We start from the raw sequence: 27,460 nt of genomic DNA, 5'->3' as shown, positions 1-27,460 counted from the left end.
AGAAAAGTTATACAGTGCTTTTAGCAATTAGGGCATTCGTCAAACTGACACCTATTAAACAATATAGCTTTTTTTTTACATGGAAACCACCACTTATCAAGGCCCGGAATCCACTCGGGGATAAGGGTTATTGAGTGTACAGTAATGGGATAATATCGTAGTAATCGTTAATAATGGAGATTTGATAAAGAGTCTTAATTAAGGGGGCGGTTTATCAGGAATTTGTTTATGTTGGACTCATAGTCTAAACAATTTTATTTTTATCCCACAAATATTATATCAGAGTAAATAAAAAACGGATAAATGAGTCTAGACAATTGACGAGAGGTTTTTATTTGTGTCAGTTTGTCTTATGAAATCTTTGCAAACATTAAACAAATTATTATATTTTTATTTTCCTAATTCATTCTCATAGCTGACCATTAATTAACCATCATTGAAAACCTGGTAAGGCGATTAGCAGCGTCGAACTGAAGGTCTATCTGCATGAGGGTTTTTTTTTATTTTGGTATTCATCCCCATGTATGTAATTAAATGACTAGAGAGATCCCCTTCTGGAAAAAAAACTTATCGTAGGTTTACAGCAATAGTTGCCACATAAAAAATCCACTACAGCTAGGCTAATAGCCATTATTCCATGCAACTGTCGAACAACTTTTAAAACACATTCAATCGTGATAACAAAATACTACATTTCATCCTAGGAGTAACACCATCACAATCGCAACATTGTTGGAGGAATAACGTACCCATATGAAAGGAAAACACAGAAAATCTTACCTGCAACATCCATAAAATATTTTAAAACGCAAAATTACATCAAATCATCGAGTAGTATTACTTTTCATTGTTTCTCATATAGGTAGAATACTCTACAAATACCTTGTTTCTTTAGTAGAATATTGTACAAGTACCTTATTTCTCCTCATATTATTGTGAAAGCGGTGGAGGTGGCGGGAGGCGCATAAGGAGTCAGTCACAATAATGGCTGAAGCTGTTTACGATCTAAATATCACTATATTTCTTATATATTTTAAGACAGGGGGCGCTATAAGATGTACGTCCCAGAAATGGCTAAAGCAATTTACGATCTAAAACTCACTTTATTTCATCTGCAAAATTCAGACATTCAGTTTCATAATTGATTAAGAATATTATATTATTGGTAGTATTGTTTAATTATTTAAACAAAAACAAAATGCGTCTACCGAAGAGTGCTCACTGTTTAGACAGAGCAATATGAATATGCTGTATATAAAAACTAGTGGCTACACATATGTAAATATGTTTCAGTGACCACCCTGCTAGGGAAAATCACATCATCAGAACAAGAATATCTCCCTAAAGATATTCTTGACCTGATGATGTGATTTTCCCTAGCAGGGTGGTCACTGAAACATATTTGCATATGTGTAGCCACTAGTTTTCATATTCAACATATTCATATATATATATATATATATATATATATATATATATATATGCAAGTGTTGCCATACCATCTTCTAACATCCTTTTATTCTTTTTAACCGAATCTCACCAATCCCACTCATTACTGATTCATTCAATTTTCTAACTACTATGAAAAAATTGCAAAAGTTGACATGTAACATGTTTTTATAAAATCTTTTTACTTATATACAAAATTATCAGATCACCAAGAAAAGATGGTAACAGTTATTACTAACTGATTTACAAGTTCCTTTGATCAAACTATAATCTCAAGAAAAAAAAAATTATGCCTTACTATAGTTCTATTTATTGTAATAATATATCCCAAGCAGTTCCGCATATTTTACTATAAAAAAAGTTGTAGTTTTAATTGACGGTCGGATCGGAGCCAACATTACACTGACTCCTCTATTAAAAGGACATTCTATTGTTTGCTTATGTGATTACGTTTTCAACTTCCGTAGAATTTCCACAGATTCTACTAGTTAACTATTTTAGTCATTTTACAAAATTCATATAGCCATTGTTCAGGAAAACACATATAGTAAAATATTGTAAAGTAAGTTTTATACAATGCTTTACAAATGTTCTCCAATAAAGTTGCCAATTACGCGAAAAGTTTACCAATTCTGTCTGACATTTAAGATATAGTCAGATGTAACAGAGAACGTAAATTTCCACCTGACAGGTATTGAATATAGCCATAAATATTTTCAATATGTGATGATAGGACGGATTATATACAAGAAATGTCACGCTTGTGGAGAGTTTGTGGAGATCATCCATCACAATATAAGTACTGATAATAATGATTAACGACTTTTGTTTGTATAGACTAATGGTTAATGGAACTAATTAAGGAAATTGCTAATAAATATTGTAGAAATCAATTCGGTTAGATTGGTATTGATCATTGCTTCAAAGATTAGAGGCTGGCAAATATAGATTCGTGTTTATACACACCTAACTACCGTCTATATCCATGCTCATTTTAAGATGATTGACTATACAATTATCATACTTTTATTCATTCAATAACGCAGTCAGACATAAGTATCAGGTGTAGACTTAAAATCTTGCGAACAAAGAGGATACACGCTAGTTACAGGAAATACCCGAGCAGTGGCATTGGGATTCCCCGATAGCGGTGCAGCAGATAATTTACGTAAATCAATCTCTTCTACAAGAGAGCCTTTAAAAAGTAGAGTTGAAGCGAATTATGCCGAATCCCAACAGAAAAAAGACCGCCGGCTTCCAAGCGGTTCAGTGTCTGTAAAAATTCTGAATGACATATCGTCGACTAATATACAAAGACCAGTCTATAAAAAATCCAAAAAAAAAAACACGACGTGATTTGTGTCTTCAGAATTAATTCTAACTTTGGATTATTAGTATTTACGTGGCATGCTTCCGGAGAAGTATTCTTGCATTCGCCGGATTACGTTTCCGCAATATCGTATTTAATTCCATACTAGAATAACATAAAATTTAATTCAATATGGGAACATTTAATTATAAATAATAGATAATATATACAGTAAAAAGTAAGAACAATTATATATATATATATATATATATATATATATATATATACTAGCAAAAGTACCCGTCGTTGACTGGGTTCAAAAACAGCCTACAGAAAATGGACTCTGATTTATTAAAGTATTATAGGTTATGAAAAAGAAGGGTTGTAAAGTTAAAACATACTTATTAAAGAATTCTTATGTACATCTATATCAAAAACACTTGTAAAAGTGTTTTTTTTTAATTTTTAAATTCTTTATTTCCATACATTGTGGACCATGCGCGAACACGGGCCCCACAATTTTAATGAACCACCGTTATGCCAGATCAAACATACCCATTCCTGTGCTTCGATAGATCTTCTATCATTATATGTAATCAGTTTTTTAAAAAATAGTCAACCATATAGGAGCCTATTCGTGACCAGAAACGCACACAAAAACATTCTGCTTAAAATGTCCCAATCACAATTCCGTCCAAATTCTCGAGTCCGACAGAAACATTCCCAGGTTTGACAAAATACACGTAAAGAAGGCCGAAGGTTACATAAACTGAAACGCTGTTAAAAATACTACTAATGAGAACAGTAGTCCAATGAATTCAAATGATACGAATAACAATCCTCATCTCAAAAAGTCAGAAACGTCAGAAGTAGACATATATCGACTAGTTTTGTCATTTTACAAAATTCATATAGCCATAGTTCAGGAAAACACATATATATGTTTTTTTTAAGCGGTGAAAGTCAAGTACACACACACACACACACACACACACATATATATATATATATATATATATATATATATAACTACTTCATTTACTCACATCAAATTAATATACGAAAGTGTCAATTTATGCGTAAACTTTAAGTATTTACTTCAAAATTGCTCAATACGTAGGTAAAGCTAGTTAGTAAGTTATAAAATATACATGGCGATTAAGCTACACTGAATATTCCGCGTTTCATCCACTCTAGGATTCTTCAGACTTACGCGCATTAGCCGGAGGAATCCTAGAGTGGATGAAACGCGGATATTCAGTGTAGCTTAATCGCCATATATATTTTATAACTTACTATATATATATATATGTATATATATATATATATATATATGTGTGTGTGTGTGTGTGTGTATGTGTGTGTGTTAATTTCTTTCCTCATTGGGTAAGTTAATTGAAAAGAGAATTATCAATTTACTAAAAGAGAGAAAGAGAGGGAGAAAGAGCAGAAGAAAATATGGAGAGATCCAGTATATATCCTCCACACAAATTAAACGCTCAGACAAAGATAATAAAGATACTACTCTTTCTAAATGAAAATAATTTACAGATGTTTTAAAATTAGCTGAAAATACAAATAGTATCATAGAAACATAGCTATAATATTTTACTCTTAGTATGTATTTGTGATTATTTTTATTATTTTGTACTAAATGTTAAAGATTATAACTCTGATGGTTTGAAATCATTGCCAATGAGCTAACAATCCAGTTTTAATTTAAAAGATATAAATCAATACGTAAATATTTTATTACTTTCAAAATCAACACACACACACAACATCGTTTTTATGTATTCGTATGAAACTTTGCATTGTCTAACAAATTATTTGACGGACTATTATTTCTGTGTCCTGAATATCTTAACGGTCAATGACTCATCTAGTTTTTTTATCTGTGTGTTACAACATATAATGCTCGTCATTCGGATACTTCCGGTGCTAACTGACAGGTCAACCAAGTTTGATACATGTCACAAAATGCCCCTTTGATATTTTCTAAACCTGCAGGCTCGTTCAACTTATTGTTTCCCACAATTCAATCTCTGTTATGTATTCGGCTAGACAGATAGATAATGTTGTGGTTGCAAGGTTGAACAATAATTAGTAAGGAAATACAATGAAGACGCAAACAACAAGATAACGCAATAATAAGTGTATTAAAGAAAAGGTATATTTACAATATGTACAAATGACGGTGTCGAGTCAGAGAGTCTTGGTGGGAGGACATGTACGCTCTTCGGCGTCACTTCTGGTGGCATTTGAGTAAGACACACCAAGGCCAACCTAGGCTTGCCATTTATAGTGTTATGTTATTCGCATATGCAAATAAGTGGTTGCCACCACAACAGATAATTAGATAGATAGATAGACAGACAGATAGATAGATAATTATATAGACAGATAAATAGATAATTAGATAGATAATTAGATATATAGATATATACACAATTTGATAGATAGATAGATAGATAGATAGAAAACTAAGTAAATGCTTTCTACGCAGCGTTGCCTAGCATTTAACTAACCTCCCTTTTGCTATTTTTTATCAAAATGTATGTCTTAGCCATACATTTCTACTTCTTACTTTTAAGTTTAGAGGAAGCAAAGAAAGTTGGCATACTATAATTCATTGTAAAACAAAATCTGTCATACTATAATTCATTGTAAAACAAAATCCACAATTAATGCCATGTAGCGCCAAGTATTGCGCCATGTCAAAACTACGACTCAGCCACCTATGACCTCATGGTGTCTTTATAAAAGCAAATTTCAATTTCAGGAGCATCCCTCCGCTCTCGTCAACACTACTCGGGGTCGATAAAATCTTCGGCAATCAGCTTAAACTACACAAATCGAAGTTCTTTTGCCTTATCAACACGTAAACATCATTGTCACTGGCTTTACAGGCAAGCTATTCTTCCGCAGGTTGCACCACAAAACTTCAACATCCGAGGCCTTACTCCCTCTGTAATTACTGACATTCACTCACACTACTTATTTGGGGAAACACAACAGAACACTCCTTTAGCTACAGAATATCTGGTGGTCAGTGAACTAATTTTCGAGATATTATTAAACAGAGTTTTACGCAGACTTCACTAAATCGGGGGGGGGGCACGACCATTCGACCAGAGTCATGGAAAGGGGCAAATCTACACCTAAACTAACTTTACAATTTACAGCATCACTACGGTGCCTAGCAGATCCTTAACTACCGGCAAGGTATTATATGGCAATTCTATCCCCTGCCGGGGTGTTGATTCGGGCGAATTAGGGAACTCTACTTTCATACAAAACTAAGGGCTCTTACTAAGCATCTTAATACAAGCACTCCCCCCGATGGAACATCAAATATACTGTTGTAATTCCATCATTTTATGGATTTTACTGCACAAACAAATTCGGAAATTATGAAACATAGTTTTTTCGTCGTTCTACACAATTAATTATATAATTAAGTCACATAAACACGTGTGTTTACACGTAATATTGATTCTTTCTTGACGAATGTTTTACGTTAGTTATTATGTAGAGAGTTTGTATAAATGCACACTCATATATATCTATATATGTATGTATATACGCAAACATATATCTATGTGTGTGTGTTTTTACGTGTTCAATTAGATTAAAATTTTTGTATAAAAAGGATAGGTATTATAAAGTTTAGTCATAAGAAATACTTTAACCTTATGACGCGATATTCTCTCCAGGAACATAAGTCCACATGTGTAGGCAATGGTGTTTATATAATATAATTACGCTTTGTTTGGTTGTCGAATACTTCTTGATAAACACGGGGGGTTAATTTGATTTACAATTGTGAAACAACTACTATACTATGATTATATATATATATATATATATATATATACAAATTTTAGTCATACAATAAATTTTAAATTACTCCTTATTTGCTAAGGTCAATGAGACATGGAAAATCACAAATAAAAAGTTGTTTAAGTATGTAAATGTCATAGAGTAAGGGAAGTTAATGAAAAGGATATAAAAATTCACATCCAAATTGCATGATAAAACCCGAAGTGAATGCCCTTGATAGTAGAGTGGTAAAGTGATCCAAACCGTATTTTGAGTAATCCACATCACAAGATAATGGTCCGAAGTAGGCGTTCTCCTGAAGCTATTTTATTTGTTTATATAATGGGCTCGGTAATTTTTTTTATATAGGTCCGGTGGATTTGTTTATTAATAAACATATAATTTAATATAATTATTATTATTTTTTTAATTATAGAACATGAGCTTCAAATTCCACTCCAAAATAAATTGTTAATAGTAAAAATAAAAAAAAATAAAATAAAACCGTTTTCAGCAGACAGGCAAGAAAATTCATACAAACTGATCTGATAAGAAAAATGATAAAAGAAAAATCGAAATTAAAAAAAAATATATTAAAAATAAAATTAAAAATAAGAATGAAATGAAAAATCTTAATGATAAAAATAAATAAATTAATTAATTAATTAAAATAAAACATAATAAAATAAAGTAAAAGAAAGAAAACAAAAGAAAATGCTTACGCGTAATAAAATAGCATATATAAGAGAAGATAAGACAGAATAAAGGGGAAGTGAAGGAAATAGATTAAGGAATATGGAGAGATAGAAAATAGTAAATAATAATGAAGAAAAAAAGCGGAGGGAGAAAAAGAGAGAGATGGGACGAGGAACTAGGAAGACGAAGTCAATAAACTTTTATAAAATAAATTGACAGGCCGCGAAAATAGGTTAGAACGCGTAAGTAAGTCTAGACATATGCAGGAAAGAAAAAGAAAAATACAAAGAAAAAGGGAAAAGAAAGCATATAAAACATCACCCATGTAAAATAAAAATTCCCACTTAAATAAATTTAAATTTATTTAAATCAAGTCAACTCAAAATATTCTTATCTAATATATACAGTAACATTCTTGCTAATTTTATATGTATTGACAATATGCTTTTATATGACAATATAAAACTGATAATTAAGAACTATAATAATCTGTGGAAGTAATTTGCTATTTGAGGTTGACGTCAAGTGAAGCATTTTTCATAGAAATAAAAATAGAGTTAAGAAAGACCATAAACTAGCGACGTTTATCGTGTAAGAAATTGGGTAGATATCATCTACGATTAGATTCAGTAATCGATTTCGTATAGAATAAAGGCAAACGCACGTTCTCGGAAAATCACAGCCATTGATATAGCAAGAGTACTCCATGTAAGGAGTATCTGATAACAACAACTATGTAAGAAGGCAAACTCGCGTGTGGCAGCAGAAGTAATTCTATGCAAATAGCAGATGGAAAGCAACAAAATATTATAAAAAAAAGAAAAACGTAGCAAAAGAAAACGACAAGGGAAGACGCGTTCCAAACATGGTCGGGTATATATTGTTTGACGCAACAGAGGCTTCTTAAGCACATTGAAGTACTAAATGGCTTTTGAACAAAAGACAAAGCATTATGCTAAAAGCACCTGTAAATAAATGTCCGATGTTTAACTAAAAAGAAGAGTGAATCGCATTCTTTCCTTGTCTTTGTTTCACATTGAAAACAAACCCCTCTTTTATATATTTCATATTATACAATCCAAAGTAACAGCGTTGATAGTTGTACTTTCAGTCTTAGTTTTTAATTTCTTTATTCTAATGTTCATTATAATCCGTTACATAATTTGGATTCATAGAATATTTCTTAAATTTTACCCTTAACGTAATAGGGTCTTAAACGCAAATTGACGGTCAAAAAATTTGTTTTAATCATGGAAAATAAGTAATAATTACATTTAAGGTAAATCTGAAAGATAATAATAAGAAACAGTGTCTATATAATGTTGTCTTAGACTCACAAAAACATTAAGGAGGAATCGAAATTGGGAGCATACTTAGACGTCAATGAGAACTGATTTAAAAAATATATAAAATGTCTTCTCCTGAAAAAATTATGAATAAGCCTTTGCAACTTAATATGTAGCATTGCGTGCTGTCGGATATATTATTTGCTTTCTCCATTCCCATAACATTTGAAATAAATGTGTTTATTTGCTACATTTGTCTGAGTAATTTCATAGAGACCGCAGAGGTCAATTTTTTAAAAATTTTGACCTCCAATTTTGACCAAGTACAATCTATTATTTTGGTCTCCAATCAAAACACAAAGTTTCACCCATGTGCAGGTTACTTACATATAAAATTTCTCGTCTTTAGACCCAAAATTGCTGGGGGAATTTGGTAGAATCTGCAAAAGTGATCTCTTTTAACTTTGAAATTTTGGCTGCAAAATGTTCGCCCCCTGACTGATTAAAATGCTTGCCGCATGTCTAAATACCCTTTATGTATTAATTTGGAATAGGTGGAACAAAAATTGGCTGAGTAGTTTGCTAGACACGGCACATGTCGAATCTGCTGAACTTTAACCCCTTGGCAGCTGAAAGTGTCTCGAGACAAACCGATTACAAAGCTTGCGCTATCTCTGAATAGACTTTATGTAAAATTTCAAATATTTAGGAATGAAATTGCCTGAGTAATTAACTAGAGACCGCAGAGGTCAATTTTTTAAAACTTTGACTCAAATTTTGACCCCTTAACATTTACTTTTTGAGCTCAAAGAAAATTAAAATCTTTGATCCATGTCAAAGTAACCTACGTTTAAAATTTCAAGTGGTTAGACACTAAATTGGCGAGGGATTTTGGTAGAGTTTTCAAAGGTCAAATCGTTGAACTTTGACCCCGTTGGCAGGCAAATGTCTGTCGAAAACCGCTTAAAAAGATTTTCCCAAAATCTAAATACACCTTATGTAAAATTTCGAGTTTGGAGACCGAAAATTTACAGTTATTTGTTTGGAAGATGTACACAGACACACACAAATACTTTTTCACTTTATATATATATATATATATATATATATATATATATATATATATATATATATATATAAGAGAGATAGATAGATAGATAGATAGACTGATGGATAGATAGACCGTCTGCCTGCTTCCCACCGGACTACAACTTGGATGTCTTCAAGTCCAACGTTAACAAATTCCTAATGAACCGCCCCCTTAAGTAAACACTTTATCAAATCTCCACACTAACGTAATGTACTTGCAATAACCCTCATCCCTGAGTGGCTTCCGGGCCTTGATAAGTGGTGATCACTGTGTAAAAAAAAAAGATAGATAGATAAATGCACATTGTTTTTTATAGAGAGTATTATCTTTTTTAAAAAGCCTCGTAATCTAATTAATAATGGCTGATGGACGATTAGTGTTGTGAACTGTACACGCAAGCGAGCATTGCAATTTTAAGATTATGTTGGACTCTGCCACGGAAATAATCACATCTAACAATTAATTACGTGATACGCCAAGAACAAAACTAAAACGTCTTAAGTGGAAGTAAATATTTGAAAGAAAAATATAAAAGAAGCGATTTTTATTTTACTGCTACGTATTATTGGTTTATGAAACTTATATAAATTATCAAACTTGTCTCGTCATCAGAAACCAAGTTTTTTTTTTATTTATGTCTCGATACACTCGCTAGCATGCTGATGTTTAGTTGACAAAAGTTTATTATAAAGATAAGAGCAGTCACAGAAAACATCATAGAAGGAAGTTATTTACGTACGCATATTTGTAAAAGAAATTCATAGATAGATGACGGATAGTTTGTCCCGTTTCACCTCGTTAAAATGAGGTGGTTCCTCGGCTTCCATTCTGCGGTCACCTGCGATATTTGAGATATCACACAATTAATCGCGAGGGACGGAAGATGTAGAACATATGCACGAAGTTTATCTCAATGGGAACTACATTTTTGTCACAGACTAGTTGACCAAGATGAATACCAAGACAGTTTTTCATCTTCTCCATAGTCCAGAGCTTGCTCTCTTGTGACTATTACTTATTTCCTAGGCGCAAGAAAGACCTAAGAGACTGTAGTTATCAGAAAATTGAGAAGATGAAAGTGGTTGTGATGAGGATCAATGGCACGTTCACACAAGAGAACTTCTATGGGATCTTCTAGAAAGTGAAAACGGTATAACACGTGCATTGCAGCCGGAGGAGATTATTTCGAAACTGACTGGCGTTTTATGTGTGTACTCTCAATAAAAATAAAATGTTTTGACTCTTATTGAATGCACCCCGCAAAAAGAAAGTGAATAATACACAGCAAAACTATGACAGAGTATATGAAGAAGTTACTTTAATAACGTTAAATAGAACAGTTCATTTTGATGTCAATTTTAGTGCGACCAAACTCAACTTTATACGTATATATATATATATATATATATATATATATATATATATATATATATATATATATATGGTCCTGGATATGACCTTAAACTATAGTTCATCGTGAAGCCCCAGCTTGCGGGCCTTGGTAAGTGTGGAGCCACCCTTTAATTGCCATTGCTACCAGGTCCACTCTAACCCGGTCTGGTAGTACCTGTTAGGGTCCCAACTATGGGTTGAATAGGAACCGACTTAAAAAAAAACCAAATGTACTCTATTAAAAAATTATTCTTCAAAATCACTGTATTCAGCATTAAATAACCTGAAAGGGGTTGATATGACGTAAAGCTTAACAACCAATATATATATATATATATATATATATATATATATATATATATATATGTGTGTGTGTGTGCATAAAGTGTGTATATATATATATATATATTATATTTGTAGTCATCGACATACAGTCCTGTTTCGTTGTATCACAACTCATCAGTGCCGCTAGACTAGCATCTCTCTCAAGTCAAGGATTGAACATAGAACCGTCGTGTTGACAGTTGGCAGTTCTCCCTTATATATATATATATATATATATATATATATATATATATATATATATATATATATATATATATATACTGAGAGCTTTTGATTATATATATATATATATATATATATATATAATCAAAAGCTCTCAGTATATATATATATATATATATATATATATATATGTATATATATATATATATATATATATATATATATATATGTATATATATATATATATATATATATATATATATATATATATATATATACACGGCATAATCACGTTGACACACCGGTTCTCGTCAGATCACCGAAGTTAAGCAACGTTGAGCCTGGCTAATACCAGATGGGTGACCATTTGGGAATTCTAGGCGCTGTATGTGCTCTCCGCTTATCTCGGCATTGTTTCCAGTCGTCTTGTACCTAAACTTGCCACTGGTATGCAACAATGTTGACTCAGGAGAGGCGTGGTTAGAGGTTGCGCAAGTCTTGCCACACAAATTTCACGCGCAGGCACCCTTACAGTGGGTATCCATAGTCTGTCAAGACTGATGGAAGCCTTCATACATATATATATATATATATATATATATATATATATATATATATATGTATGTATGCGTGAGCTCTTAAATGCTATTCCATTATGCAGAATTAAAAAAATATACATAAATAGAACTGAGTGTAATAGTTAAATGAAACACATTGTCAACTAAGAAGCAATAAAAATGAAGAAAATTATTTAATGAAAGTTTTCCCAGGCATATGTAAATTAATTAGCTTGTATGAAACCGAGCAGTTAATTTAAAGCTAAATTTCGTTTTAACCCTTTCTGTGCTAAATTATGCGTTAGATAAAGTTTCTATAAAAATAATCAAGACAGTGATGTTCGCCATACACTTCTTTAAACTACGTCGGTTGTTGCTGTAGGCTTTCCTCAGATTTGCATGAAACATTATCACCAACCTTCTTTGAAATCAACCTTGGATGTCCTGGGGTAAAGACGTATAATATGACAAACCTGAACTAAATTTTGTTATCATTTTTTTTATTATTCTATTTCTAATTATTGTTTCTGCATCTCTTTTTATTCTCTTTCGTTTTATTTCGGTTTTTATCTTTTCTCTGATCTTGTTTTGCTTGATTTGGTATGGAGGCGGAGGATAAAGATAAAGCAAAATAGAGTGTGAAGAACACTGTGATAATTGAACCTCCGCACGTAGTTTGTGTTGTCTGCATAAGTGTTTTTGAAAGGCAATATTATTTTCTTACAAAATTGCATACGCACACCATCATATCCAGATTATGCTCGATACCGAAAGCAATAACTTTTAGTGATTGCATACCAAGTTCAGAAAGACTTGAGCTAAACACGAATATGGCGGCCGTGCATGCACGCAATACTGGCCATATACCTGACTACACGTTTTTTTTTCGACAGATACAGATTGAGACAGACAGATGACAATAGATCCTGAGTTTGATTACTTTTGGCTTTTGACCGCTCTCAGCCAGAAAGGTCTCACACCAGAGATAGACTTTATTTCCTTTTTCACTAAAATCAAGGCACAGTTCAACTTTGATGTAGGAGCTACTATCTCGGGCATAACTTGCAGATATACTATGTAGGGAGTTAAGCAGCAAGATGTCTATTTACATTACACTTGAACTATTGCATGTCAGTACAGTCAGAGAAGCAGGAACCCGGAAGGGAATTTCAAAGTGTAGCAGTTCTAGGGAAGACAGCATTAGAGAAGAATGCTTTTTGGCATCTGGGGATCTTTGCTGTGTAGGGGTGGGATTTTGCTGCTTGTCAGGTTTGTCGAGGGTATTTACGTAGAGGGGGTACAAGGGCTTCTAGTTTCTCTGAGCACCTATCATTAAAATACTTGTAAAACAAACAGATGGAACAGAGGTGTGAAGCCTAGATGACAGTACGAGTTCTATAATGTTGACGACTCTCAGAAGAATGTAGCCTCGTTCGTGTTAAACACACCTACATCATCATGGCCAGCACTTGGATCGTTTACAAATCTATCCAGGCGCTTAATCCGTAAGTTCTAATAGGATTAGACGGTCCAGATACCATATACTATTCTAATTCGAGCATACCTTCTTTTTTTTGCAATTGGCTTCGTGGTTAATTTTCACGTCGTAATATTCTTTTTGCTCTCAGCTCCTCTATGTCCTGATGCCGTTCACTTTCAACTGTTTCCACAACAAGCATTTCTCTTTTTATCTACGCCGGTTGCTTGCGTCTAACGTATATAATAAATATAATCAATTGCACACCTCTTTACACACTCTTATAAACAAACCTCATACTACTTTCACTGGCGTCTAACCCTGTTAGTGCCAACATTTTGTCCAGCATAAAACATATTCTTAACATAAGAAAATATCGTAAGCAATATATAAAAAAGTTACTGTTTATTCTCGGAAATAAATAATTAAAACTATTTTTAGCAAGAAATAGGTCCTGGATATGACCTTAAAATATATTCGGTTGTGAAACCCCAGCTTGGGGGCTTTGGGGAGTGTGGAGCCACCCTTTAATTGCCATTGCTCATAGGTCCACTCTGACCCGGACTGGTAGTACCTGTTAGTGTCCCAACTATGGGTTAAATAGAAACCGACTTAAAAAAAAACAAAAAACAAAAATACTCTATTAAAAAATTGTTCTTCAAAATCACTGGATTCAGCATTAAATAACCTTAAAAGGGTGGATATGCCTTAAAACAACCAACCAATGTTCCAACCAATAAATAAATAAATAAAATTAATCATGTTTGATTAATATTGTTACTTTTACGTCATCCCGTAGATATCTCGTTTCACAATAATCCGTTTTGTATAATTGCTAATATTTAGAGACTCGATTACATTTCTGACACGCAACTGCACGCTTTAATTAAAGGATTACCTTTGATTATGTGTCCTTTATATGATGGCAGCATGCTATTAATTACAAGCCATGAACGAAGCCTAAAAGACGAAATTGACCATTTTGATATTCAACGCCGGGATTTCAATCTCCAAAAAGACTCTGCAGATAACAGATTTTTTTTCTTTCGAATATTGATTTAATGCAATTATTGCCAATTAATGTAAAATTCTGTTTACCCCCTCCCCTTGTGTAGTCCGTGCGTTACTTCTGGAAAAAGGCCACATACAATTTTAATAGCCAAAACGATTTTTTAAAAAAGGCTACATTCACGAAAGTTAGATTTAAAAAGGATAACCTGGCAACCCTGACCATAAATACGGGGTTGACATACCTTTGATATATCCTTTAACTCGTTTAACAGGGGCGGCACCCGAACGGAATACCCTATGCCCACTTACACCGCTTCACATAAAGCTACTGACTTGATCGGGATAACTCACTATGGTTATGGAAGTGTTGACACGCCACCAACAGAGTGGGGTTAGGGATGTCATATAAATGGGGCCCCTATGCACACTCACACCGTTTGATGTAAATCTACCATACTTCGATGAAAATGGTGAAGGTTTTTTTTACGAATTACATCGCCCTACGTGTGAATTAACGAAGGCGGGGCCCAATGGGTTTCACTTCTAACAGGAAACCGTAATTAGTGTTCACACGTTTGTGCCAAAAATATTCCTAATACTGCCCCCTCATATTAATTTAATGGTTTTTTTTTGTTTCGAAACCCTTAATATTTTAAGCTATCTCTTTACAGCCACAATCTAATATAAATACCAGTATTTATATATAGATATTTTTATCTCAACCAAATAAAAAAGCTCAATGCATATAATAGAGAGTAGATCTTATTGTAAGAGAAAGGAAATTAAAACTGCAAGTTGAAATTTACTATCAAATTCGACTTAATACTCCAACAAACAATTTACAAATCCCTTATTCCGCGGAGTTTCAAAAATACTATTATGGACATTCTTCTCATCAGAGGACAGAAAGAAATAAGCAAATTATATTTTTAGCAATGCTAGAATTTGCTGGTTACGGCATTAAATGAAACCACAATTGATTATAGTCATAAATTGCAAAGATATGCATGCCCTTTAAAAACAACCAGTGCAACAATGTATGAGATGAATAAACAATAACAGAAAAAAAAAGTGGCCATAAAGTGGCAGTCTGCATGAAGACCTTTTCGATGGTAATCCGAAAGGAGAAAATAATATCTTAGAAAGAAACAAATCCAAATTTAAATCCAGTTGAATATAATTAGTCCAATCGGGAAAATTGTCAACGTTCGTGCTTACAGTTATATCCAATATTATTAGCGAATATCTCGATGGATGCTTCCTCTCAAGAGCAATTCCTCTTGACATATCAACGGCCTTTGATAAGGTATGGAATAAAGGTCTACTTCACAAGATCTCCAGCTACGGTATAGCTGAAAATGTCTTTTCATTTATTAAATCATTTCTCTCTGATAAGTTCATAGGAGTAATTGTTGATGGGCAGAAATCAGAAGCTCTCAGTATTAATGCTGGAGTTCCTCAGGGGTTCATCCCGGGCCCACCCTCTTCCTGAACTACATTAATGATCTTCCAAATCACATCTGTACATCATTCGTAGACATTTATGCTAAGGACACTACAATCTATGGTACCATATCAAAGACTGTGAACGAGGAAGTTCTCTCTGATTCTCTCTCCTCGCCAAACTTTCAGGAAAATACCTGACTAGCATAAACTATAAATAATTTACCGTACTCTTTATCTGTATCCAAACCTAAATGTAGATTCCATCAACAAAGCTCCTTTCTTAGAACTGCACGCCTGTAAAACTCTCTTCCGATTGCCTGCATTTACTTGACTACATTCTGATTATTTTCAAGTCCAACGTAAACAAGTTCTTGATGAACCGTCCCCCTGAGTAATCCAATTCACAAAATTCTCACTACTTTTGTTTACTATGCTATAACCACATTGACTAATGTTTACTCATTAACCCTTATCCTCGAATGGCCACTGGGCCTTGATAAGAGGTGATTCCTGTGTAACAAAAATGTTGATCCTCAGAAGAGTGAATTTGAGAAATTAGATGGACAGAAAAACCAACATGTCACCTCCCATCGTTGGCTTTATTAGAAAAGAGGATTTCAGTATTCGCTCGAACAATAAATTTCATTGAAAATTTTAACTAACAGTTTTAATTTCTTTGCTTATCTCTCTCCCCCTCTCTCTCTCTCATTCTCTCTCTCTCTTTATATATATATATATATATATATGTGTGTGTGCGTGTGTGTGTGTGTGTGTGTGTGTGTAATATTTCGTTATTTGACGGGTAGCTGGAAATATTTAACATCGTTCATTTCAAAATATACAACAAGAACAGCAGTGACTTAAAGTGAAAAAAAACAAGAAAACAAAAAAAAACTTATTATTTTGGTCATTTCGTTATTTGATCGTCAGTTGGAATCTTTAATCACTAATTTAAAAAAATACAACAACAGTGACTGAAGTTAAAAAATGTTTGTTTTTATTTTGGTCATTTCGTTATTCGATTCTTAACTTTGCGGATCGTCAGTTGCAAATCCTTAACATCACTACTTTAAAAAAAGTACTATAAAATATATTGAGGGGTAGTCTATACAAATAAAAACGTACATGTATGTGTGTGTAAATATCTAACAGGAAACTCTGAAACTACTGGTCACATAATACTGAAGTTCTCAAGAAATAATATTTATGCACCAGGGATCGTTTATAGCCAGTAATATCTTTGTTTACACACATGTATATCGTGTACAGAGATCAGCAAATTTACATGTAAAATGCTTATTTCCCGTAGCCGACATTTTCGTTGTATGCGCATGCGTCAGCTTCGCAGTGATTCGCTTCCCGTCAAGCATAGATCGGACGCGATCGGCGATCATCGGTTTAAGCCGAGCGTTGTTCAAATGTTGAAACGTTGAATTACGTTTGTTTAATTATTTTTTAATGGAATGTTTTTATTATTTGGATGATGCGGGGTATTTTGTTCTGTTTATTTATTTATTTATTTATTTAATTGAAGAGTTTGGCGCTCTTCAATTTCGAACTCATTCGAGTTTACAATTCTTACACCTCATTTGTTTTGATAATAGTTTCTTCTTACAATATAGAATTGTCTGCCCCGGTGTTTACATTTCTTTTTATAAAATGCATAATTTCATTCCCGTGCCTGTCATTATCGGCAAGACTGGAGTTTAGGTGGAAAAATAATCTCGAACCCTCTAAACATTGATATCGGTATTTCAGAAGTAACAGTTTTAAATAAGCATAACTTCTTTTTCTAAAATAGCCAATATGAAAACAATTAAAACACGAATAAACACTTTTTCTTTTATTTTAAACAATTTATACATAACTTTTTATAAAATTTTAAACTATTTTAAAATAATAAACACTTTTTATTTATTTTAAACAGAATTTTAAAAAAGTTTTCAGAAATATAAACATTTTTTCAAAAATTCATGGACAAATATTGAAAAATCGATTTCTTCCTCTTTCACTCCCGCCCATTTTTTTCTCATGAGTGTATATGTATATATGTACGTATGTGTATGTGTATATGCATATATGTGTATGTATATGCGTGTGTATGTGTATATATATGTTGGTGTGTGCATATAATTGTATGAATATATATATTTATATATGTATATAAATATGTATATCTATATACGTATATGTGTATGTAAATGCGCGTGTATATGTTTTTACCAATTTATTATTTATTCATCTACCTTTTATAATTTCATCTTCATATATCTTATATATATATATATATATATATATATATATATTAATTGTTTTGTGTTTATTTGTTATTTTTAGCACGGCCTTTGTGTTTCTAGTGGGTGTTTCGATAATCACACAGTAACCTACCAAAAATAGGTACACACACGCGCATGCTCGCACACTGACACGTATTTACGGCCTTTTGAAAACACTCCCACTCACCACCATATAGATATTTATATTTTTATTAGATTTAAGATTACGCTTTTATCTGGTAAACTTTTCATGCCTATTGCCTGAATTATATATATATATATATATATATATATATATATATATATATATATATATATATATAGAGAGAGAGAGAGAGAGAGAGAGAGAGAGAGTCCTGGTCAAAATCATAAAACCACTCAAGAAAGTAAGAGTTTACGCATATTATTGAATTTGTAATCACACAAATGGTTGAAACCATTGCCAAAAGGGTAAATATGATGAAAAAAAAATGAAATCTGCTTCATTCGATACCTTAAAAAAAAAAAAAAACACATTTGCGTCTGGTCAAAATGAAAAGACCACTGATAATTTATCTAACAAAAGGCAATTATAAATTAATAAAAAGGGTCTCAGTATTTAGTATAGCTTCCATTATTACGAATTACTTCAAAAAATCTCTTCGGCACGCTTGCGATTAAGGTTTTATCAGTTGCGAAGGAATTTTATCCCATGTACTGAAAACTGAATCTGAAAACGTTTTATCGAATCATACTGGGTTCCATCCTTGAACACTTGTTTTGCCATCCATCCCCAAAGATTTTCAATGGGATTGAGGTCCGGAGAACATGCTGGATGATCTAACAATTCTATATTATTTGAAGAAAAGTATTCTCGTGCTTGTCGAGAAGTGTGTATCGCAGCGTTGTCTTGCTGGAAAATCCAATTTCTTCCACACAGACGTGGACCTTCACTCCTGATAGAAGCATTTTCAAGCATTGAAATGTACTTCAATGATGTTTGCCGGCCTTTCACTACTTGCAACTTTAGGGTCCCAGCTGGCGAGAAAGCACTCAGATCATTAAAGACCCTTCTCCACTATGCCGAGTTGAAAAAGACTCTTCGGGCAAATCTTTACTATGCCAATAGTGTTTAAATCCATCTGGACCATCTAGATTAAACTTTTTCTCATCGGAGAAAATTATATTTTCCCACTTCTCTTCATCCCAAGTCTGATATTTGGCGGCATATTTAAGTCTGTTAGTTTTGTGCTGTTCAAGAAGACGTGGTTTCTGCAGTCGCTTTAAATGATTGAAACCCTCCATTTTCAGATGCCTTCTGATGGTGTTAGGACTACATTCTGCTACTGTTTAGCTTTTCAATTAACTTGAGCTCATACTGGAGTTTTTTAAAAACTTCTTCTGATACGGCGATCCAGTGATGGGGTTATTTTTTTCTGGTCGACCTGGACTCTTTTTGTGCCCATATTGATCTGAATTTCTTTAAAAAAATGGTGATGACCGTTTTGCGACGATTCACTTCGTATGCTATGGATTTATGGGAGAGTCCACCCCTATTAACCTCAAAGATAATTTCTCTCTCAAACTCTGATAATGGTTTCCCTTTTGCCATTTATAATTTCGTAAGATAGTTTTTAGCCACTAACAAGTTGCTTTTAGTAACATAGAAAGCTTTTCGTATTCATTTTTTCAAAACTAGCCGATTTAAAAAGTGGTCGTATCGTTTTGATCAGGTGAAAATGTTTATTTTTAAAAAAATAATTATTAGATCAAGGTAAAGGTTTCGAATGAAGCAGATTTCATTTTTGTCCATCATATTTTGCCTTTTGACAATGGTTTCAACCATTTGTTTGATTAAAAAATCGATAATATGCGTAAACGCTTACTTTCTTTAGTAGTCTTATGATTTTCATCAGGACTATAAATATATATATATATATGCGTGTATATATATATATATATATATGTATATTTATATTAATATATATATACCTATATGCATATATATATATATATATATATATATATATATATATATATATATATATATATATATAATGGACTCTCCTGACGTGTTCGACGCATGAGGGCCAAAAATTACTCTGTTCCACTCTACCTTCAATAATTATGCCGCATGTGTGACACGAGGCCAGCTCTGCTCCCACAAACCAAGCCGCACGACTCACAGAACACAGGCTGGGAAGGTGCTGTTCCTACTCTTGCTCTAGGAAGATTTGTTTGATTCGAAAGCCCTGTGTCAATGTATGTGTTAATGCCCGCAAAACTTTTATCCCCCCACAATTTTCTATCCGCAACATCTTCAAATGTTATTGGGTTCAGGCTTGCGTGCTTAAGATTGTCTTTCAGCGTATTCCTGTACCTCAGAAATGGACGACCCACATTTCGATTACCCTCTTTCAGTTGACTGTATGCTAGTTGCTTAGTAAGACAGTTTCCATCCATGCGAACAAATCGACCAGCCCACCGAAGCTGAGACTTCATCAGGAAGGCCTCAATACTTAAAATGTCGCACCTAGCAATCAATCCCGAGTTAGGGTCCTTGTCTTTCCATGTTAATCCACATATACTTTGAAGGCAACGCTTATGGAATGTATCCAGTTCTGCAATCTGCCTACGGTATGGGGTCCAGGCGTCCGATCCATACAGGAGTATCGAAACAATCACTGCACGATAAACTGAGATTTTGGTCTTTAGAGTAAAGCCTCTTTCCTTCCATACTCTTCACCGCAGTTTTCCGAAGGGATCAGTCGCCTTTGAAATTCTGGTCAATATCTCATCATCAAGTGATGCTGACGAATTCACTTTACTTCCGAGATATGCAAAGGATTTAACATACTTTAGAGGATGTCTATTCACTAAGATTTTCTGAGGCGGTTCCACATATTCTGGTCTCGGAATATTCACACCACCTTGCTGCAAAGGGGTGGGCTTTGGTTGGTAGATAACTTCTGTCTTTTTTAATACTAATCGTCAAACCAAATGCTTTTGCGGCATTGGAAAACTTATCAACTAATTCTTGTGCTTCTTCAAATGAAGTGGTCACGAGTGCAGCATCGTCTGCAAAAAGAAAATCACGAACAGTTTGCTTCTTGTTAGTGTTTTAGCTTTGGATCTTTGATGATTAAAAAGACCCCCGGTAGTTCTAAACTCAAAATGGACACCTTGCGTGTAATCTTTAAAAGCATGCTCGAACATGATTGAAAAGAAGATGGCAAAGAGCACAGGTGCCATAACACACCCCTGTTTCGTACCGGTTTATACTTTGAATGACCCAGAGAACTTTCCGTCTGCTCTTACACGTGCTTCCATATTCTCGTGAAAGGATCTTATTACATTTAACATTTTTTCAGGGATTCCAACTTTATTCGAAACCTTCCAAAGTGCGACTCTGTTGACAGAATCACACGCCTTGGTTAGGTCGATAAAAACAACAAACAGATCTTGATTTTTCTCACGTGCCTTCTCTGCAACTTGGCCTAAACAGTAGATCATGTTGATGGTTCCACTTCCAGATCTAAAACCACACTGCGTCTCAGGATAAATTTTGTCTACTAGATGAATTATTATCCTGTTCAAAATGACCCTGGCTAGTACTTTTCCAGCCACAGAGAGCAGTGATATTTCAAGGTAGTTATCACAATCAATGCGCATTCCTTTATTCTTGAAGACATGGATTATTGAGTTCATGAAATCTTGAGGTACAGAACCGCCTTCCCAGATCCTGATGAATAACTCCAAAAGTTTTTCAAAAGTGTGTTCCCCCCAAACTTGAATATTTCAGCCGGTATACCATCATCACCTGCATACTTTCTCAATAGCATTTGTTTTACAGCTGTGAGAACTTCAAAAAAATTAGGAATCACATCTAGTTCTGGTATTTGGATTCTTGCAGGCAAAGAACTCAAAACATTATCGTCAACATCAGAGGAAGAATTCAGCACTCCTTTAAAATGGTCCTTCCAGCGGTTAAGGATGTCATTCTTATCAGTCAACAAAGGTTGTACCAACTGCCCCCATAACGGGTGAAGTACCAAATTGCTGTGATCCAATATATATATATATATATATATATATATATATATATATATATATATATATATATACAGTAAAACTCCTTTAATTTGAACTTCCTCTAAAGTTGGACTTCCTCTCATTTGGACTTCTACTAAACCTGGACTTTCTCTAAACTTGAACTGTCTCGTCATTGAAATTGTATTAGCATATTTGATGCGGAGTTGCAGTAAAACTGTTTACATGCTTTAGTCACAAATGTTAATATTTGTACTATGTAATTAATGTAGATTAGCTATTGATAATTAATTTACACTAACTGTAATTTTCTTTCAGATTGCTATATTTAAAATAGTGTAAAGCAACCCATCACAATGAACTAAAACAATCAGAGAATACATCTGGACTAGAAAAAATTATTGAAACCATACGGTTTCCGACTAACCACGATGTTCTTTAATCACTTAATGCAAATGATGTTGAAATGTTGGTGCAACAAGGTGAAGGCAGTAATGGTGATGAAAATTGCGACAGTACCCATTTTCTTGACCCTATTATAAATAACCAAGAACACTCTGATGAAGGAATATCATGGAATGACGCAGAAAAGTCTATGAAGACGGTTATAAAAGTTCTAGAAAAAAGTCCTTATTATTAGTGACAACTATGTTTTGCAAGCAATGTCACTCCGAAGAGATATAATCATAAAGAAGCTACAGAACCAAGAAATTGTAGATTTTCGTGATCGCTTACGGAATACAATGGCAGCGCCCGAGAGCTTAATCGATGTAAATATAAACTGCAATGGGACTTATTGAATAGAATAAACAAAAAAACTGTATTTCACATAAATGTATGATTTGTGTAGATGATAACTTAAGTAATAAATACCTAACAGGTAAGAGTAGATTTGCAATATATTGTAAACCCAACTTAATATATACTTGAACTATCATATAACAATGAATTCCATTAACTATTTCTTAATTCTTAGAAAATGAAAGTTAACTACGGCACATTTTTTATCACGAAACCTGAATTTGAACGGAATTATAGGAGTTATACTGTGTATATTATATTATATTGTATTATATGGTTTTGGACAAATTATGGAATTAAAGTTTTTACATTAGTTCTAGATCAACACTGGATGTATCTGTTAATAAACGAATAAAAAAATAATATAAGATGAATTAATAATGGAATAACTGCAGTTGAATACAAATCTCTCCTTGATAGAGAGGCACTGGCTTTAAACTAAAGATGACAAAAGCAGCTGCCAAGCACAAGGAAAAGATGTATTGTGCTATTCGCTTGAAAACCGTTGGTAGCTTGATGGGATTTATTGATTATATGCGTTCTTAAAAGGAGAACAAAACGTTCTACTTGAGACAGTCAGAAAAGTAAACTATTCGACCGAAGACGGACAGGAAAACAATACCTCAATACTTCTTCTACTCTGGAAATATATATCTATACTAGGAGGACACGTAAATCGGCGTTGCCCGGTGGAAGCATGACACCTCCCCCCTCGACAAAAAAAATAAACTACCGTTGCTGTTGGTGGCCACTGCCGTTCCTAGACAATTGCGGACATTGAAGGCCGTGACTAAAACATAAAAAAAAGCAAGTGAGGGAATGCGTAAAAGGGGAGGTTGAGCTAATGTAAATATTTACCCTCCACACATAACAAGTTAAAAAGAATAAAATACAGTTTACGTGTGTGCAGTCTAGCAATGATGTAGAAACAAAACTTTCTCTAGCCGATGTAATTTACGTTCAAATTTAAGATTAATTAATTGGTATTTTTATCCGCGCGTTTTTTTTATGGGGGCGGGGTGAATGGACACATTTTGGCTTACAATTAAGTAATTTAACGTAAACTGAGCACACACACGCCCACCCCTCCCAAAATATTAGATGTTTACATTTGCGGGATGGGGCGGTCCAGACAATCGACTTTACAAAACAACAAAATTAAAAATGCAAAATTTTAAAAAGCGATTTTATTTTTGGAATTATAAATAGGATGACGAAAATAGTATTATATATATATATATATATATATATATATATATATATATATATATATAAATAGATAGATAGATATTCTTTTTGAAATATAATTATCTAATGGTCAAAGGGAAAATTATTCCCGACTGGCATGTAGGTGAAAATGTACTTTCGTCTAAAAAACTGAATCCATTATAAACATATCGCAGAAACAAGAATAAAGAAATAACATACGCATATATATATATATATATATATATATATATATATATATATATATATATATATATATATATATATATATTAACTGGAATTGAAGGTTTAGACATAATAAATTTGTATGTGGTATGTGTTATCGAAAACCTACGCCAATTTTGGTGCAGGCGGGAATTTCTGCAATAAAAATATTATATACAGGATGTATATATATATATATATATATATATATATATATATATATATATATATATATATATATATATATATATATGTATGTATATATATATATATATACAGGATGTGTATATATATATATATATATATATATATATATATATATATATTGCAATGCCTATGGTGTACTAATGTTTAACGTATAATAATTTCATATATAGAGGGACTCCTCCCCTACACGCTACCTTTTTTCAAAGGAATTCCATTAGCAAACAAACCGGCAGAATATGTATATCATCTTGAAACCAATCCGGTTGGTAATTTCAGTCAAGGGAGCAGCTGTTTTTCCACACTGAAGATTTTGAAGACTGCTATGTTTGTTTTCAGAAAATGCAGAAAACTTTCATGCTTTCAAAAATAATTTCCAACTTATAAATTACAAAGAATGTGTTCATCAATATTTACGAAACATTTTGCTTATAAATGAAAAGAAATTTTCTCCATATTAATATTCTAAGATGTTTTTTTCTATTCTATGGACTTACGACTAACTTCACTCGTCTAATTAAAATGTTGTTTTATTATTAAATATCACGCGACCACAATTTTTTTTGACGCCGTTCAACGTTTCAACTTGCTTTCCATATCCGCCCGCTTTTGCGTTTTTTTTAATGAAACATGGCTGCTTCAAAATTACTCCGGCGATAAGTTTATGTTAGATGAAATGAGTAAACCCATAAAATTAACGTAGGTATAGTTGAAAAAAGTTCTCACATCTATATATCTATAATAATGAAATTGTCTGTGTGTGTGTCTGTCTGTGTACATTTCTCTACCAACTTCATTTGTCAATTTTCAGTCTACCCACTCGAAATTTTACATAAGCAGTAATCAGATTTGGAAATATCTGTTTAATCGGGTTTCGCCCAGAAATGTGACTGTCTAGGGGTCAAAGTTCAACGATTTCTCTTTTGAAAACTTTATTATAATCCTCTGCCTTTTTTGGTCTAAACACTTGAAATTTTAGATGTAGGTTACTTGAACAATGAATCAAACCGTTTAATTTGATGTGAGCCTAAAACAATAAATGTTGAGGCGTCAAAATTAGAGTCAAAGTTTTAAAAAATTTAACTCTCAGCCAATTTTTGGTCTAAACATAGGAAATTTTAGATAAAGTGTATTCAGACATAGAGCAAGCGTTTTAATCCGTTTTAGCCGAAAATTACCTAACAAATGGTTAAAGTTCAAAAGATTTTAATTCTTCGGTCTCTCGCAAGCTATTCTGCAAATTCGGTCTAAAAGCTTTTAATTTTAGATGTAAGTTAACTGGATATGAGTCAAACTTATATATATATATATATATATATATATATATATATATATATATATATATATATATATATATATATATACAGTGATGATCATATTTATTGGCACGGTAAAATAAAAGTTAAATTTTGTCTAATAAATTCTAAAAAAGGGATTAAATTAAAGAAAATAACAAAGTATATTATGTATTTTTAACTGGCCTTTCCGATGCAGCAATCGGATTTTAGAAAAAATAAATAACAAAGGAACAACAAACATAATTGCAAAAAAACCCTTGTTCAAAATTATTGGCACGATTTATTTAATAATCAATTGTATAGCCTTTGGCCTTGATTACCTTCCTCAGTCGCTTTTCATAGTTTACAACCAAGTTGTTGCACTCTTCAGTAGTAATTTTAGCCCACTCTTCCTGACAATAATCCTCCAATTGAATAAGATTCTTAGGCTTCCTTTGCATTACCCTCAATTTTAATGTTCTCCATAAATTTTCAATTGGATTAAGGTCTGGGCTTTGTGATGGCCACTCCAAAACATTAATATGATTGTCCTCAAGCCATTTCTTAGTCAGTTTAGCCAAATGCTTTGGGTCATTATCTTGCATGAACCACCAACGACGACCAAGTGAGAGCTCTTTAGCAGAGTCTTTCAGGTTTTCATCCAATATTTTAACATAATCTTCCCTTTTTATGCTACCTGTGACCTTAACAAGTCGCCCTGGTCCAGAGGCAGCAAAGAATCCCCAAAACATCAAACTGCCTCCACCGTGCTTCACTGTGGGTATGGTGTTCTTAGGCAGGAAAGCTTCGCCAGATTTTCTGTAAATATAAGACACTTTATTATGGCCAAATAACTCTATTTTCGTTTCGTCAGTCCATAGAACACGTTTCCAGAATGCAACATCTTTATCAATATGACGTTTTGCAAAGGCTAGCCTTGCTTTCAGGTGCATAGGCTTCAATAAGGGAGTCTTTCTCGGACGACATGCTTTTAAACCAGCTCTCTTCAAAACTCTACCAACTGTATGTCGAGATACATTCACTCCAGAGGTGCTCTGTTCATCAACAATCTCCCCAACAGAGATCCTTGGGTTTTGTTTTACTTGTCGAACAATTTTCCGTTCATCTCTTGGGGAAAGAATCCTTTTTCTCCCTCTACCCTCTAAACGCATAACGTGGCCTTGCGATTTGAACTTGTTTATTATGGCTCTAACAGTGGATTTGGGAAGGTTTAGCTTCTTTGAAATCTTATCATAGCCCTCCCCATTGGTATGGCATGCTACAACAAGCTTCCTGACGTCTTCGCTGTGTTCCTTCGTTTTAACCATGGCGATTGAAAATTATAATTTAGTCACTTATAATAGTTTAAATAAATCGCTATCTAAAAATTATCTGAAAAA

At 33.2% G+C, this 27,460-nt stretch overlaps 1 pseudogene; it reads left to right on the top strand.

Annotated features, from left to right (window-relative positions):
- Positions 1-11,826: 11,826 nt before the first annotated feature.
- LOC145278609 (5S ribosomal RNA) lies at positions 11,827-11,943 on the top strand (annotated as a pseudogene).
- The last annotated feature ends 15,517 nt before the right edge of the window (positions 11,944-27,460 follow it).

This window comes from Euprymna scolopes, chromosome 6 (assembly GCF_053919585.1).
Source record: "Euprymna scolopes isolate OS-2025 chromosome 6, ASM5391958v1, whole genome shotgun sequence".
In the NCBI taxonomy this organism is placed as follows: Eukaryota; Metazoa; Mollusca; class Cephalopoda; order Sepiida; family Sepiolidae; genus Euprymna; species Euprymna scolopes.
The sequence above is the reverse complement of the archived record's forward strand: the minus strand, read 5'-3'. Positions and strand labels throughout refer to the sequence as shown.